Source organism: Rhagoletis zephyria, unplaced genomic scaffold (assembly GCF_001687245.7).
Source record: "Rhagoletis zephyria isolate East Lansing unplaced genomic scaffold, Rhagoletis_zephyria_1.1 Rzeph_scaffold_00408, whole genome shotgun sequence".
Classification (NCBI taxonomy): Eukaryota; Metazoa; Arthropoda; class Insecta; order Diptera; family Tephritidae; genus Rhagoletis; species Rhagoletis zephyria.
The window spans coordinates 52,057-70,613 of NW_016157492.1; the positions used below are offsets into that span (position 1 = coordinate 52,057).

Below are 18,557 nucleotides of genomic sequence, written 5' to 3' on the forward strand. Positions count from 1 at the left end.
GATCACTTCAAAAAATTCACGGTGCCCAAAAATCTTGGTTACTTAAGCGGGTTTCTCTGTAGTTGCAACAGTTGTGGACCGACACACGCGATCTTTCTGCTTTGTGTTGGCGTTAGCGTTGCCAAATTTTGGCTATGTGAATGGGGCATAACTGCTACAAGTAGCAAACTATTTTGGGGGTGTTAAAAAGTGTTTAGTTGTTTTTTGTTTCTGCGACACAAACGATTATACTATCCTCTTCACTTATTTTTCTCTGCAAAGACAAACTATATGCATATGTGACACGTAAAGTTAAAAGGGACCTACGGTCAGAAAAAATCGGTTTTCACTTTTTCATCGACTCTTATAGTAAACGGGCCACTCTTTCCTATGCAACAAATCGCAGCTTTATAGCTGCATTAGTTCTTTCACAATTTCACTTCAAAGTTAGGTACTTCAAAAAAAAAAAGTACAAAAAATTCACATTCCTCGTCTTCGTCACGTCCTCGTTTTCGGTGTCAACGACATTTTTGAGTTTCATGAATCCGAACAAATTTTAAATTTCGTGTTTCAAGCGATTCCGATCAATTTTTAAAAAAGTCATTCACCATATTGGATCCGCCATTTTTAATTTTGGAAAACAAACATCGGATTCGTAATCAGCGACCCCGAAAACCCTCGAGTAACGAGTTTCAATCCATTAAAACGTTCAGATGCACCAAAATCAACTTGGTAAACTTCAGTCGTTTTTCTCGATTTTTTTTTTCTGAGCGTAGGTCCCTTTTAACTTTACGTGTCACATATGTATGTACATACATAAATACATGCTTACCTACATGCATATATACCCGCAGAAAATCTGACTAGCTCAATGCCAAAGCAATTCTTTCAACTGTCCAGTTTTACACGGCGATGTCATATACGGTGGCACTTGTCGCCCAGTGCATTACTTGGCGACTAGTTTTTAACCGATTCCGTTTTGGAGTTTTTTTTTAATAAGAAACCACCGCGATTAGAACTCGCGACCAACGGTGCTTGTGTCGGAGGTCTTCTCACTGAGCTACTTTCGTATTGTACGAGTAGTGAGCATTTGCGCATTTACACCCAAGAATGATAGAATACAAGATTGCGCCGTCCTGGACGTTGACATTTGTGTACCACAAGTAAACAAAGAATAGAGCGAAAAGAAGAACGAGTTGGAACTGCCAAAGCTGTTTACTTTACAGCGAAAAACGTGTTTTAATTTTGCTAAATGCAAAAATATTGCATTTTTCACCTAATCTATTAGAGAACAGTGAACATTTTAGTGCACTCCATTGCTTTGCAATTGAGGCTGCTTCAGCAAACGTTTTAGTGCACTCCATTGCTTTGCAATTGAGGCTGCTACAGAAAACTGCAGCAGCATCTCTGCGGGATTTATTAGTTAACTTGCTAATGGAGGCTGCGTGGAGCAGAAACAAAATCATTGTGAGGAAATGCTTTTAAAATAATAATAGGGAAACATTTCGGGAACAACTTTGCCGTGCCCTATGTACACAAATGCAGCGACTCGTCCCAGCGCTACACTTGCATCTAGGTTTCCTGCATCTTGACGGCTGTCGTAATTTAACACACAGCACTTCATAGTATTAGTTTTTACGCAGTCCTCAACTCAAAAATCACTCACAAATTGCAAATTGACACAATTTAAACTGATTTTTCACTAATAATTCATATTTCTCTTTCGCTGATTTGTAAACAAAGGTTTATTTACAAGTTACCACAACTGTCAAAATCGGCAAAACCAAAGTAGCGGTACCGCTGACGGCGCCACCTTTGTTCGCTGCACCGTGATTTACACCGCAAGTTGCAACTGTCCCGCTCTGCATCCGTTTTGCACTAGTTCAGAGATAGTTCTGATATATTAGTTCGGAACTAGCGCTTTGTCAGACTGTCACTAAATTTTACTGCAGGGTAAAGATGTAGATGTATACAACGCGAGGCCGCGCGGCGTGAAAGCAAAAGCACCTGTGGCAGGAGCGAAAAAAATTAATAACGAGCTACTCAGTGCAAGTTTCCGTGTTTTTGTTCTTTTAGATAATGTATTTTTGAATAAGGATTGATATTCAATGTAAACGATTAAAAATCTGATAAAGAAGTAATAATTATTTATATTTGTTTATACAAATTTTTTATAAAAATTAAAAATGTACAAAATAATGATTATTTGATAAATTGAAACAATCGGGCTAAAGCGTGTCTAATTAACTATTATCATGTAAAAAATCTGCAAGATACATGCTATGAATCAGTGGATAATAAATAATTACTGAATTCATAAGGGTAAGGTAAAACTTCGAATTTTGCAGAATTGCTCAAATTATATTTTTTAATGGTTGTAAACAGAATAGGGTGATTTGTGCGAAAATATCTTTACCGTCTAATTTTGGGTGGCCCACTTGAGAGATTTTCACTCTCAGTTAAAGCCGTTCGTAACTGTTCTGTTAAATTTTGATTAGTTAATAGGTACATACGTTCGTTTAAAATCTCCAGTAAAAAATGTCCAACAACAAAATTTCAGCGAAATGTCATCTGTTCTATTACAAGAGAAAAATATCCAAGAAACTTGCAAGTTAGACGAACAGCTAATATAATTTTGTTTACATTCAAAAGTATAAAATTGAAAATCCCTAAGTCTTATCCTGACACAGTTCACTGACTAAACGAATAATTACTTACTTCTTACAAATTTAGGGATTTGCGTAAATTCCTACCAGCTATTTTTGATCAGCTGTTTTCTTGTTGGCAAATTGCTGTTGATAAAAATTTTTCCAGCAGAAACTAGCAGCTTTCCCTCAAAATAAAATGTCATTTTGCTCTCTCAATTTCCCCTACTTTGCAAGTTTTTTCCGTACGCCAACACAAAAATCTGATAGTTTTTATAACTTTCAATAATTATCAGGTACGCGAATGCAACTAATTGTGAACGGTATTTTGACTTTACGAATTTCACCGTAGAGTACAAAGACTCACTGTTATGTGTTGTACCAAAAATTAAAAATATGCACGCAGCTGTTTTCAACGGCGGATATTTTAAAATTGGTACCGGAGTTCAAGCAATGGCAAATCTTTATGTTGCATTTCCAGTGCATTATTTTTTTTAATTCCAAAAACTCCAACTCTTCTTAGCTTTTCTTAAAAAGGAGTATTTCGGATATTGTAAATGCATCCTCAATTATGTTACACAAAAAAGGGTTTATGAAGTATGCAAACGTACATTTCAATAATTTAAAATCGGCAAATCTTTTTTCAAAATGTGCTTTTAAATCCTGCGCAATATTTTCTTCTAGCCACAGAAAATGATGGAATACTCTTTTTTGAGATCACGAATAAAAAGACGTAGTTTAGCTTCAAAACATAAAATAATCAAAAACAATCTAATTCTCTCCCTGTAGAGATAAATTAAAGTTTTGCAAATGTTCCATCATATCAGTAAAGAATATTAAGTCAGAAAAACAATTTTCATTCTCCAAATGCGGTAATGTTCCGATCTCAATTTGCGTATATGTATCAGAGATTCGCAAAGGGTGCTGTTTTTGTGACTTTAAACCAATGCCAATCCCTGATATGTATATAAAAAGAATAAAGTAAAAAAACATCACAATGAAAAAGAATGTCCAGCAAAGAAACATTGATTTTAAAGAGAAAGTAGAAAGAGCCGCACTTTGCTAAGCAAAGGGTCGCATTTGACTCAAAAGTTTGTCCACTGTTGCTCTATACCAAGTTACAGTACTCAACCACAAATACTTCCAGAGGTATGCAGTATGAAAAATTCTGTTTGTATAGGAGGTGTCACGCCCTTTAAACCTAACCGAGATAAAAGTCTGTAATTGTAAATTAAATTGATTTTCATAGGGTCGAATTATTCGCTTAAAATAAAGCTTGTCATCGAAAAGTCGAAACGGAATGTTTTTCACAGTTACCATTCCAACACAAATCTTTAAAAAAATCTTGTTTATTTAATTTTAGGTCAAATTAGTTAAAACTTTTGCGTTTGGAAACGTTATTGTCACCTGTAAATGAAACGCTGTCATGAAAGTTATGTTTGTGTGCTCTTGTAATGTCTTTTAATGTTTCCTAACATGTACCCTTTAAGTTGTTTTTCGCACAAAAGCCACTTCGAAAAATTTATGGCTTTATTATATGCATGATAAAAAAAGGAGTTTCACTTCAAACTTTTTTGACGGATTCACGAATTTTTGAAGTTTCATAAATTGTACATTTTAGAAGCAACGTTGCCGGTATTAACAAAATACAACTGGGGGTAATTTGGGATGGGAGTTTCTATTATTTATAATGGTTCTTAGTATTTTCAGACGATCTTAAATAGTATATTTTTTTAGTTTTAAAATGTGAAATAACTATGATGAGAAGGTCGTCCCATTAACACACCCAGTTTTATGGTATAAGTAAAACAACTAAGGGGAAGAAGAAGAAGACATATGTACATTAGACTGCATCACCAAAAAAGTTGCAGTTTTTCCGCCGGAATTACAAAATTTATTATATTTGAGACTTCCACCAAAATATTAAGATTTACGTTAGCTGGATCGATTTGAAAATACCTCCAAAAATTTAGTTTTTTATTAATAAACATAGTTTCTTAAAGGATTCTTTCAGAAAAATCCCCTCGGACGTAAAACAGTTTAAGCTTAAAAAATCTGCATACAAAATTTTCAACGGAATGATAATGAGATTTTTGATCCTGGTTCTTTAACTTTTTTCAAAAGATTGGTTTAAGAAAAACTTAAATAACTGGACAAAACTATACCGATTTAGACTTATGACAATGGTATTTTCTCACCCTTTTTATTTCTTTGCAAAAAAACTCAGGTCCCAACCTTTATTTTTTCAAATATCAACACATCTTAATTAAGCATGGAATGACACTAGTTAATATTTTGAACTGAATTATGTAAACAAATTAAACGGGAGAGAAAAAACATTTGCAATGATACCTTATAAGTCTAAATCGGTGAAGTTTTGACTTAGTTATTTAAGTTTTTCTTAAACCAATGTGTTGAGTTATGAATTACGAATCATGTCACGCATATGTACAACCTTTTAGGAGCTTATTTTATCGACTAGTATGTTTTGTAGACATCAGTCATTTTGTAACACACACATCTCTAAGTGAAATAAAGAAGAAACGATTGCCCCTCTACCGAAACAGCTTCTGAAGGAAAAACACGTGCTTTAACTTATTCGGTCCTTTAAAAGGCCCTACAAACGCATTGATTTATCGGCTAACTAGTTGACCAACCTACTTAACGAAATTCCCTACACACGCACCAACCAGTTGGCCGATTTCATTTGAGTGAGAGTTTTTGAACTGTGAACAACACAACAGCACTGGTAAACTTTCAAGCTACGCTAGGAATGCATCTCATTTTTATGTATTTGTTATTGCTACCGCCCCCGTTTTCATAAGTTAAACCCATTTTCACTAGCGAAACGAACCGAAAAACACATGTTAACGTTAATGCGCCTTTAAAAAAAATTAAATCGTCATTTTACGTTGCCAACTTGTCTACACACAGAGCAACAAGTTGACCAATCTGCATCAAAAATTTTGTGATTTTACTCCTACCTGACGAACAACTTAACGAAGGTTTGCCAACTTGCCTACACACGGCTTATTTACCACCAACTTCTAGCGGTTGGCCAGCTGGTTGGCCGATAAATCGATCCGTGTGTAGGGCCTTTAAGTTGCTATATCGAGATTACCTCCACATTGCATTAAAGAGGCGAACCGGCATTTTATCATCATCATCAACTGGTTGCCAACCGGAGAGTGGTCCTTCAAACCGGATCGTTTTTATTTGCGGAACATAAGAATTTTCAAGACTGACTCCGTTAATGTGTCGTCATTAACCTCAAGTCTCGTGCCACGCTGCATCACACTCCCTTTATGGATAGTGTTGAATATAAAACAGTTGGGAGTATTAACGGATTGTAGAGGTGAGTGGTTTTAAACATATTCTATTGGCAAGAATTTTTAATAGTATGTCTGACGACGATTCACTGGCTGATAAGTCAGTCAACATTACTGAACAAGGGCAATTGCTTACTGGAACGATTGCGTCGAGAACGCCCAAACTTCGACAGAGATGGTCCGAGTCGACGTTCTGAGGGGCAATTTATGACTCGTCTTAATCGAATCGCCCAATCTCTGCAGACATTTAATACAAAACATCGCATTTTGGTTCGCTTGAAGTTATCTTGCGAGGATGACTATTTCAAAAATGTTATTTTTGGGCTTTTCAATCAGAGCATACAGGTATCATCGACCATATCGAAACTGTATTTGATCGACTATTCCCCGACCGCCACGCAACAACAACCACTCAGTCGACTTCAACCCTACCTTCTTCAACAGCCGAAACCACGAACACAATCATACGAGAGTTTCACACAGATTCCTCATTTAGGCCCCCTGAATTGTAAATTCAAAAAATTTTATGGTGAGCCTACAGAATGGCAAGCATTTTATGCAGCATTCCAGACAATCCAAACGAATTCGAAACTTTCAAAACATCAGAAGTTCGTTTATCTTTTAAGTAATTTTTAACACCAAACGTAACCTCATCCAATGCCCATTTAGATGTTACAGATAACACCTATGACAAAGCCTTGGAAGACCTTAAAGATCGCTATAGCAATGAGCAAGTTTTATTCACTGCGTTCATGAAGAAATTTATGAACTTGTTAACGCATTCTCAACGGGAATCTGCTGTTGAGTTGAAGTCATTGTACGACTCTGTACGCCCGTGTGTGGTTCAGCTGAAAAATCTGAAGTTCTATAACTCAAAACTCAGAGTTTTTTGCATTTCATTTACTTGAAAAACTTTCACCAGCTACTCGTCTCGATTTTGAAAGGCATCGTAAAAAACCGAAGAAAGTTGTAAAACTTCAACCCTTGCTGGATTTTATTAAATCGACTTTTCTCATTGCTGATGCTGCCGCACACACAGCCCACAATATTGATTCAAAGTTGTCCTATTCAAAGTCAAACAAATCATTTGCTAAGTTACAAGATCGAAAGGATATACGAAATATGCATGTCTCCAAAAAATCAATAGTTTGTCCAATTGACACCTGTAGGGGCGCACACGTTCTCCGTAAATTCTCTCCAAGTATAACCATAGGATCAACGTCTTCGAATGAGGGTCACGTACCGACGCACATAGGGGTATTTGCCGATTTATGCGGCCAAAAGTCGAATTTTCCAAACGCACTTTTTTCTTTTTTAACTGAATATAGGGTCGGCCGCTGTGGTGTAGTGCGCGCTTTCACTTATCAGCACCTGGGTTCAAACCCTGGTCAAAGCAACATCGCAAAAAATATAGAAAAAGGTTTTTTCTTAACAGCGGTCGTCCCTCGGCAGGCAATGGCAAACCTCCGAGTGTATTTCTGCCATGAAAAACAGCTTCTCATAAAAATACAATCGCCGTTCGGAGTCGGCGTAAAACTGTAGGTCCCTCCGCTTTGTGTGACAACATCAAGGCGCACACCACAAATCGGAGGAGAAGCTCGGCCAAACACTAACATATGTGTAAGCGCCAATCTATTATTATTATTATAGGGTGAAGAGAATATAATTCTTGACTAGATTCCGTTATTTTTTAATCCCTTTTTGCTTTAATTCGCTCGCAACGTTCTGTCAAAGTGCCGTGTTGATAATTGTTTATTTGGTTTTTAGATGTGTTTAATACAAGCCGAAGTTGTAAAAATCTGCTTTAAATCATGTGTTCATTTTTTAAATTATATTAAATTAGATAATTATAAACCAGAGAAATACCATATAATCCAAAGTTTAATACAAATATAATATGAACTGGTACCGGCAGAGCTACAAGGAAAAATGGCGTATTTTTGCAAATTTTAATGCATTAGAGAAATGAACTACAGTCATAAAGTTATGTAAGACCACATAAAAAAGTTTGGAGATTTGCAGGGAGAAAATAGTTGTCAGTACATTTAGAAACAAATTCCCCTCTTAAGGGTAAGTTATAGTAAAAATTTGCAAATAAGTTTTTAAGGCAGTAAAATCGTACGATTTTTTTCTCAAACTACATATATGTATGGCTGACTTCCAAAACGTATCAATACATTGTTTGGAAACTGTTATACTGCGGTATTCAAACTGTTTGTATATGCAGAGTTGCGACACATTGCAACCTTATACATTGCATATTTTAAATACTCAGTTTATCAATGAACAATTTTTCTGAATTTTCCATTTTTAAAACAGCAATGGTAACCAAAAACAAACGAAGCATCAATTTTATTTCTGATGCTCTGATAGCTCTAGCGATGCGTTTCGATAACTTTTCGAATGCGTTTTGGAAAAGTACACATTGTCAACATTTTGTAGTTAGGCGTTATGGGACATTATACTTTGTACGTATGCAAAGAAATTGACGTTTTGGAAGTCAGCCTATGTATCTCATTACTTTAAACCAGAGGTGGGCCGCTTCGGCAGAGCATTTTTGTAGTGTGCGTGCGAATAAGTCCCCTGCAGGAAATGTATCTAACTATAAGCAAACATTAAGTTGATTAAAAAGGAGCCACAAGTTACTTATTATCTGTATATTTTCTTTGACGAAAGCTAACTATATTTCTATGGCGATGACCGCGAAATAGTCAAGGGTGGTTTACCTCTGCATTAGATGTAGTCAAGGGTGGTTGCCTCTGCATTTGATGTAACTAACTTGTAGCTAACTACTTTTGGACATAAAATATCAATAGGAAAAACATTTTGAAATTCGAAAAAACTGACTTCAGATTCCTAATTAGCAACCCCAGATACCCCCTGGTAACAAGTTCCAACCTATGACAATGCGTAAATCGTTCAGTATCCACGTTTTAATTTTACTAGTGTCTTTTCGAGAGCATATTTTCGGGAACTAGACCCATTCTAATTGTCCAAGACAGGGGTATAATTAAGGGAAAGTTCCCCAATAATACCAGAGTAATTATATGTAAAAACCACATTTTTAGCTGCATTTTAACATGCCAAGAAAATAAAAAAAATTGAGAACATCAGCGTTTTTATAAAAAACCGGCCAGCGTGACCTCTAAGAAAACTTTTTTTTCAAAACAAAAAAACACGTTTCTCTTTTTTTTTATCACAAATAACAATAATTTGAGGTTGCGTTTATGAATTTCCAAAAAAAATTTTTTTTTGAACCACTCAAATCGCAAACGTGCTAAGTCCATTTTTTTTTTTTCAGGAGGGACAAAAAACCGTCNGGACAAAAAACCGTCTAACTTTTTTTGTTGTCAATATTTTTCTAATCTGTAAATGCAGTTTTATTCCTTAGTTCGTCTTGTTTTAGTACCAATAATAGGCCAATTTCAAAATAAAGCTGTTGCAAACTTATAGGCTCTTTTTGGACTTACCACATTTTCTCTTTAAGATTTTATTCTTTTAATGTGGACTTAGCACATTTTCTATCAACCTTTTTTCCATTATTTTTTATTGTTAAAAGATTTAATTGTTTATTTTAAATATATTTTATTGTTTTAAAATGATTTATAACCTAATACAGTTCTATTTCATTGTTATTAACAAAAATAACTATTTTAAGTCGTAAATTTATGTACCATCTTTAAAAGAAAATAATTAAAAGCAAGTAAAGAGGTATAAGTTTGGGCGAAACTGAACTTTATATACCCGGCGCAGGTGTCAAATACTTTCGTAAGCAGGGGCTTTTTTCCCGATTTCAAACGTTTTCGATAGTATCCTGAGTTAAACTCAATGCAATAATTGAACCACGTTTAGTAGAAATCGCTAAAGTGGCTACCGAAATACACCTTGTAGTCATAAAGTGGGCGGTGTCACGCAGTCTTATTTATTGTTAAGAGATTATTGTAAGTATTAACTTGGAGTAAATTAGCGTCTTCAGTTATTAAAATTAGAGTTTCCGTATTTCTGAAATTTACCGTTAGATATACGGGAAGCGAATGTAANTTAAACTCAATGAAATAATTGAACCACGTTTAGTAGAAATCGCTAAAGTGGCTACCGAAATACACCTTGTAGTCATAAAGTGGGCGGTGTCACGCAGTCTTATTTATTGTTAAGAGATTATTGTAAGTATTAACTTGGAGTAAATTAGCGTCTTCAGTTATTAAAATTAGAGTTTCCGTATTTTTGAAATTTACCGTTAGATATACGGGAAGCGAATGTAATTTTGGTCCGATTTGAATAATTTTCAACGAATTGCTTTTCCGTACCAGGTTTATTAAGTGCACCGAGTTTGGTAGAAATTGATAAATCGGTTACCGAGTTACACATTTGTGGTCATAAGTGGGCGGCGCCATGCCCATTAGCCAAAAATGTATCATAATCTAATTTTCTGCTGAGTGGTTACCGCGATCATCGATTTTAAGTGAATTAGATTTTCAACAGATTTCTTAGCTCGATCCTAAATAAGTCTCGTACCGAGTTTGGTGAATGGGCTACTGAGATACAGTATTTCATAATAGGTGGGCGGGGTCACGCCCATTTTCCAAAAATTACACAATAATATTTTTTACAAAAATTCTACTTCACATACTAATTTTGAACAATTTGCATCCAATATTTACTGAAATATCGTAGTTTTTGCATCTTTAGAAAATACCTTTATATCGGAAATGGGCGTGGTTACATTCCGATTCGCCCATTTTTAATACCAACTTACCTTGGATAAAGGGCAACCTACATACCAAATTTCGTTGAGATATCTCGAGTTATCGTGTACACGGACAGACGTGTATATATATTTTTTTTATTTTTTTGGACTTAGCACATTTGTGTACCAATGCATAACAACAAGTAAAAACGACATTACGGTAATTTTCTTTTTTGGTATTGATGTATTTTCAGTTATGCTATCTTACTGCATCAAAATCTCGATTTACATAAAAAGCGGACTTAGCACGTTTGCGAACTAAGCCAACGATATATATTTGATGGAATTTTGTATGCAGATACTGTTTTTAATTTTAAGGGTATCCACGTATTCGAAATTATTTATGATTATGATATCAATTCTAAGAAGGCACAAAAGATTCACTAAAAAATGAAAGTTAAAAGACATTTAAAATAAAACAGCCTACTATATACTATACTTAGTTCGATTAGTGTATGAAATTTCTGCGTGTTATATAAGGTGCAAATTATTTCAATAAAACTCAACATAATGGTTACTCCGCATAGTGCTTTTTTTATTTCATATGTTATTTTGATTTGATTTGGTTTTTTAAACAGGTAGCAATCTTACTAAATGTAATTGAAAAGCCCATTCAAAGGCGTTTTGGATGGTACCCTTAGCGTAGTAGTTCATCCAGGTGGCAAACCATCTCATGTACCATATCCATATTGTTAAAATTAATTTAATAATAGTTTCAAACTATAACCTTATTAAACTTTTCAGTCAGACACCAATATTGTTATACATATTTCAGGTATCCAATTCCCTTGAATTAAAGTGGAATTTAATTTACAAACAGATCGTAATTCTCCCACATGTTGTTTAGAAATAAAGCCTTTTCAAAAACATCTCGATTGATACCCATATTGTAGTATTCATTTAACTTAATTGCATTTGTTTTTTTAGCAGGTGGAAACCCTTTTTATGTTCTAACCTAGATATAAACCTCCTCCGCAGCGATATGAATACGTAGGTATCAATGTTTCCACAATCGGACTCGATACTATGAAGTCTATCGATGTCAAACTTCAAGCAACTTTATTTTCGTTGTTTTGGTCGAATACTTTGACATCCTCCCACTCTATTTACATGATTTGAAACATTTACAATTTTAAATATTGTAACACGTCGTTTCTAAACATTTTGAGTTAAAATTTTCATAAAATTATTTTGGCCGCCTAAAGCGGTCGAATACGACGGTCAGCCCCCAAATCGTAGCAAACAATTTAGTCCATACAAATTCAACGGTTCTTCTTTCGACAGCAATTGTAAAGGTGGTCGACGCTTTCGGTCAACACATACATCTTCGCGCACTGATCGACAACGGTTCACAACAATCAATTATAACAGAGCGTGCAGCTTCCCAGCAAACACAGTCTCTAACGTTAGAGAAATTTGAATTTCTGCATTAGATAACTAGGGTAATTCCCTAATCGTTCTCGGGTCGATGACGAAGTTAGAGAACTACATTAGAATTCGATTCGAGAACGATTAGAGAAACAATTCAAATAAAATAAATAAGCAATATTCCAAATTAATGAATTATAATTTATTTTTAAGCTCAAATAATTCATTATTATTTTATTGCGAATACATTTAATACAAATTTCGCAAACAATTTTTTATTTTTTATTTATAATTTTATTTAATAAAGAAAAACAGCAGTTTGAAATTCACATTCGCATCCCGTTAGAGATCAACATTAGAATTCGATTAGAGAATTAATATTTTCTCGAGTCGAGTACTATGTCCCATTTATGTTGAGATCGCTATGATTCTCAATAGTTTTTCGAGTCGTTCTCTAACGTTTCAGATTGGAGAATGTGGCTAGTTCTCCAATCATTCTCTAATCGATAACTAACCTCAATGTTTGCTGGGTTAGCGATTGAAGTTGGAATTTATTCCATTTTGCATCGGTTACCATCCAATTGGTGAAAATCAATACAAGATCGCGGATAAAGGATCAAAGCTCAACATCTACTCGGTCGTAAATCCGGGATTCAATTTCATTTCGAATTTTACTGTGCTTCCATCAATTACATCTGAGCTGCCCTTGTACACCTTGAAGGTCAAGTCGAACCCACATTTTGCGACTCCAGGCCAAATCGACTAGCTATTGACTGGGGATGTCTATGGTCGAATCATTGAGGAGGGGTTATGCAGGGGTGAATTTAGGGAGCCTGTCGCTCAGTGCATGAAATTAGGATGGATATTATTTGGGGAATTGCTCCAACAAAACCACGTTCATACATCTCCATTAACTGGTTGCTCCCATTTTTCCAGCCCTTCAAATCAGCGAATATCTCACAAAGGAGGTACCTCCGACCACGAGGTTGTCTAAAGAAGATGAATGAACCGAAAGGGTTTTACGAACAAACTACCACCCGTCAACCAGATGGAAAATTTATGGTACGACTACCATTTAAATCATATTTTGATTCCTCAATCCAATTGGGCTCGTCGTGCGATATGGTCCTCAAACGTTTCCAATCGCTGCAACGGCGATTAAATAGTGACGCAACTTTCAAGAAAGCATACTTTGCAGTCTTCAATGAGTAAACAGATGAATCACGTCACTCGTTCAACAGCCTTAAGGCCGGTCCACATAGAACTTTCGCGTTGGCTTTGGCGTTGGTTTGACAGAACGCGCGCTAAAAGTATGCTTGTTACAATGAACGCTTGGCAGCGAATGCTTGGGCCACTAAATTAACATACTAACGACAGATAAATTAATATTTCATATAATTGCATTAAAAACGATATTTCTTCCGCGCACTTGATTAAAAACGCCAACGCAACGCCAAAGTTCTATGTGGACGGGCCTTTAGAGTTTCTTTGATATACACTCACAGTTTGAACTTTGCTCGAGTTTTTCTACAAGTAACTTGTGGAACAAACCTAATATCGAGGGCTTGTATTCAATAGCCTCTATCTGCAATTTTCATAAAAACAATTTTGTGATGTTAGAACCCTTCTGGGTCTTATTTGTCATCACTGGTGCTAATTCTGAATTTGTAATTTAAAAGTAAATTCTTCTGTCAAGCGTGATACAAAGTCAGCATTAACATCATCGAGGACAGTTAAGTCTTAGGTGGATTTTTATATTAGAATCGCATTTTTGTGAAAAATGCAGATAAAGGGTATTGAATATAAGCCCTCGATATGTTGGAGGTTCACTTATTTAAAAAGAGGGCTGACTTTTTTTTGTCGGGTGTTGCTAGCTATCTCGAAAATAACTTTCAGTTTAATAACAACAAATTTGAATATTCGAATGGCGTTTGCCTATAACTTACAATTCTTTTTTCACAATTTACTCACATTGTAAAAGAGTTTTGCATACAAGATATAGAGTTAGATAACCTTTTTAGCGAATTCTTAGCCTTTCAAAATTTTTGCGTAGTTGAAAAAATTAATTTAAGCCATGAGGAATTATAGATGAAGTCCTTAAATAGGGGGACTTTTCCACAGTTTGAAAAAATATGTAATTTTTTTTTTTCAATACCACACTCAAACGAAGCAACGGAGAGGATCTTAAGTGCAAAGTTTTCTTAATGGAGCAAAGAAAGAAACCGGTTTCTTATTAAAATTTTTTAAAGTGAACTTCATATTAAAAGTAGTTTTAAAATGAAAAATATAGAATTCTGTGAATATTTATACACTGAAGATGGAAATGATATCATTATTGCTATTCAAAAACGTCACAAATATAAAGTAATGTCTATAATGATGTGTACACTCATGTTAAAATTAATAACACTTTTCTTATGAACGATATTTTATTTATATACGAAAATATTGTTAAAAACAACTACTCTGGGGTTTTAAAGTTTTATCGATACCTACATTCATAATTTTGCTTTGAAGAAAAATGTACTGAAAAGTACTGATTTTTTTAACATGAAAAAGTCTAACGTACTGATTTCGCGCATAAAAAATCTGGCAACCCTAATAATACATCAAATGGCATTTCATTTTAGTAATTTTAATACAGTAATATTTCAATACAATTTTTTTAAATCCTTCGCGTGTACTTCTTTTTCTCAACTAAAATTTTCTAATTTCTAAAGATTATTCAACTGGTTTGTCTTATTTTGACATTGCACTTTTGTCTTAGGAATGTAGTTCTTATTTTATTGCTAAATGGGAAGGATTAAAAATGAGGGCACCTTCTTGGCACTTTTATTTTTTTATTTGGCACATTTTGCCACTTTTTTATTAACTCATAGGTAAGGATAGTTGGCAGCCCTGGTCTTTTTGTTGTGCCAGTATAGGGCAACTGAAAACCCAGTAGTCAGTTGAGGAGTAGCTTACCCAGTAGGACTGTACCTGAAGTAGTCCAAAAGGAACCATAACTGGTATTAGGATTCATTTATAATTTTTTTCGAACTTTCAAACTTTTTCTTTATCTTAATTTATTTTGGAAGCTTTACTGTAGTTTTTATTTCGTTTTTTATTTGGATTCTTTAGTTAGATTTTTTTCGGATTTTTGATTTTGAATTAAATTTTTGCGTCGTTGAATTTTGCTGTTTATTTTTGAATCATGGAGATTAATAGATTGTCTCAAGTGGAGTTGGCGTACGAGATGGAGGCTCGGGACCTCTCGGTAGCGTCAGTAGAATCTATGCGGAAGTCATTGCGGGCGTCTAGGCTTTTAGAGCGAAGAGGGTCGGTGGACCTCTTCCAAGACTATCCTTTTAGTTTGAAAGGGGATCATGCCGCGGTTGAAGCCAAGGGTGAGGATATTGAGAAACTGATGGGCGAAATAGTTAAGGGCGCGAAGGCGCCGACCGCGGTCAAAGCTATGACTAAGCTTGAATTGTGTTTGTCGCGGATCGGGCGCGCGAATCCGAGCAACGACACGGAGATGAACCAGCAGATGGAGCTGAAGAGCAGATTGCTACTACGCTTGGCCTGCAGGAGGCAGGCGGTGAGAAAGACGAACCAGAACGAACGGAGGATCGGGAGCGAGATACAGCGGTGGTACCGGTAGCAGCACCAGTCGTGGCGGGAGGTCGTACGAATGTGTCGAGCCAGTCGGGGCTCAAAAGATTGACAACTTGTCGAAGTGGGGCGTGTACTTCGACGGCGAGAAATCGGGCATGTCGGTCCACGCATTTTTGGATAGGGTCGACACTGGGCACACCGCGTGCCTCGCTCAACTCTTTCGCGGTGCAGTTGATTTGTTTTCGGGAAAGCGCTTTTATGGTTTAGGTCGGTTGGGCGTTCGTTTGGTATTTGGGATTAGTTGGTTAGGGAGTTAAAGTTTTAGTTTTTGCCTCCAACTACGACGACTTGTTGATGGACGAGATTAGGAGGCGGACTCAGGGTACAAGTGAGTCCATAGGTGCATATGTCGTAGCGATGAAGATAATGTTTGGCAGATTGCAGGAGCCGTTATATGAAAGTAGGATGTTAGGAATTATTAGGGCGAATATTCTCCCGTTTTACCAAACCCAGTTGGGACTAGTTACCCCGGGGCCAGTGGCGGAACTAGTCGCGTTAGGTAGGAATTGGAATCGGTTAGCTCGTCGGTTGAAGCTTTTGTCCCCCCAACGAGTCACAAGGCCAAGGTTTCAGCAGACTGTAGAAAGGGGCGGTAGGCCCGGGGCCATGTACCGGAACTGCCCGGTGTGTGCAGCGAAGCCGAATGGTGCCCAGGGTACCCAGCGTAGCCCGGGTGGAGGTGTTAGGCGGAACCACAACCCGTTTAGGTCGGAGCCTAAGTCGGAGTCGAAGTCAAATAGTAGGGCAAATAATTGGTAGAATACAAGGTCGAATGTTAGGTCGCAAAAGAAGTCGGGGAACGGGAAGTAGACCCCTGGGACAGCAGTTAGTACTCCTGCTAACTCCCAGCTGGCTAAAGTAGGTTTTTGTGGTGCGAATATTGGAATTTTTTTGGCGGCGGATGACTTCGATAAGCGTCCGTATTTGGCCATACAAATTTTTTGTTAATTTTTTCGAGCGATGTTGGATTCTGGAGCGACGAGGACAGTTGTTGTAAATTCGGATGGAGTATTTTGAGTTCTTGGCGCATTAGGGTGTCTTCTTTACCCAACTCTTTAAAAGTGACTTTGGCGGTTTGAGGCCATATTTCCGTTTTAGGTTCTGTTTCGCTGCCAATCGAGGTGGAGGGGAAGTCGGTCCTCCTGGAATGCCTCGTAGTTCCCGGTTTGCCTCAGAGACTTATCCTTGGTGTCGATAGTTGGACCAAGGCAGGTATCATTCCGGATTTGATGAAGATAAGGTGGAGCTTTTCCCAATCGGAGCAGGAGTCGTTGGCGGCGATAGTGAACTACTCCGAGCTAGGCAGTAGAGGGTCTAGGGCTTTAGAGGAGATAGTGGCCCGTGCGTTCAAGGCTATGCCAGAGAGGTTAGGTCGAACCCACCTTGTCGAACATAGGATTAGGATCAAGGCAAGAGTCGAACCTGTTAAACAACGTTATTACACCGTGTCTCCCGTTATACAGTCGCATATGGACGAGGAACTAAAAGACATGTTCGACAAGGGGGTAATCGAAAAGTCGCATAGTCCTTGGGCGTCACCTGTAGTTATGATTAGAAAGAAAGATGGGTCTTATAGGTTCTGTGTAGATTATAGGGTTCTAAATAAATGCACAGAGAAGGATAGCTACGCCCTTCCTTATGTTTCGGCTACTTTAGACAAGCTAAGGGACGCTAGGTTCTTGTCCAGTCTGGACACTAAGTCTGCGTATTGGCAAATTCCGGTGGAGGAGCAGTCGAGGCCCTTCACAGCGTTCACGGTACCAGGTAGAGGTCTCTTCCAGTTTAGGAGAATGCCACATGGGTTGCATAATGCACCTTGCGACTTGGCAAAGATTTATAGATGCGGTCATAGGCACAGAGTTAGAGCCCCATGTCTTTGTTTACCTGGACGACATCAATATTGTCACGAATAATTCTGAAGCATTTGAAAATTTTGCAAGTAGTTTTAGATAGGTTAGCCAAAGCAGGCCTTAGGTTGAACAGGACTAAACGAAATTTTTGTAGGTCAGAGTTAAAATATTTAGGCTACGTGGTAGACAAACACGGTCTACACGTAGACGCAGAGAAGGTAGAGGCGATGGTTAACATCGAGAGACCCAAAAATGTCAAACAGGTTAGATCCTTTATAGGTACAGTGTCCTGGTACCGTAGATTTATAAAAGATTTCGCGGAAGTAGAAAGGCCCCTCACCGAACTAACGAAGAAAAACCGAAAATTCGAGTGCAACGAAGATTGTGAATGGAGCTTTAGGGAGGCGAAGGCCAGTGATCGGACTTAAAAAGAATTCTGTGTGGTAGAATCTGGAAAAATATGTGGTAGATTTCAAAAAAAATGTGTGGTTTTTTGGATAGTTTATTATTATTTTTTTTATACTACGAAATAGAAAATATAATAAGTATTAATAGGATCGCGACAGTTCAACAAATTTTGACTAGTTTTCTTTTGTTTGTTAATTTTTTACTAAATTTTAGCTCATTTTCTAAAATAGTTTCAAACTTTATGCAAAAATTAAAAAAATTGTGCAACGTTTCACATAAATTGCAAACTTTTCAATTAGAATCTCCAAAGAAAAACTTTTAAATTTTAGTACATGCAAATTTTAATTTGCTAAAAACTACGTTGAGTTTAGGAATTGTTTTTTCTTGACAGTGTAAAGCAGCAGTTCCTTCCTTATAAAGATATTTTTCGAACCTACTTTGAGAGATTACTCCAATGGTGCGGAGTGCTGGCAGCTTTTCTTTTTATCACATCACGATTTAGCGAACAAAGGTGGTGCGTTCCACAAACTGCTATTTGGGTTTTGCCTATTCTCAAGTAAATGTGAACAACGCC

The 18,557-nt window shown here is 36.7% G+C and overlaps 1 protein-coding gene across 1 annotated transcript in view; it reads right to left on the reverse strand.

Moving 5' to 3' along the window:
- The window catches only part of simj (transcriptional repressor p66-beta simjang), a 258,063-nt gene that overhangs the window by 48,756 nt on the left and 190,750 nt on the right, over window positions 1-18,557 (reverse strand). The window lies entirely within an intron of this gene.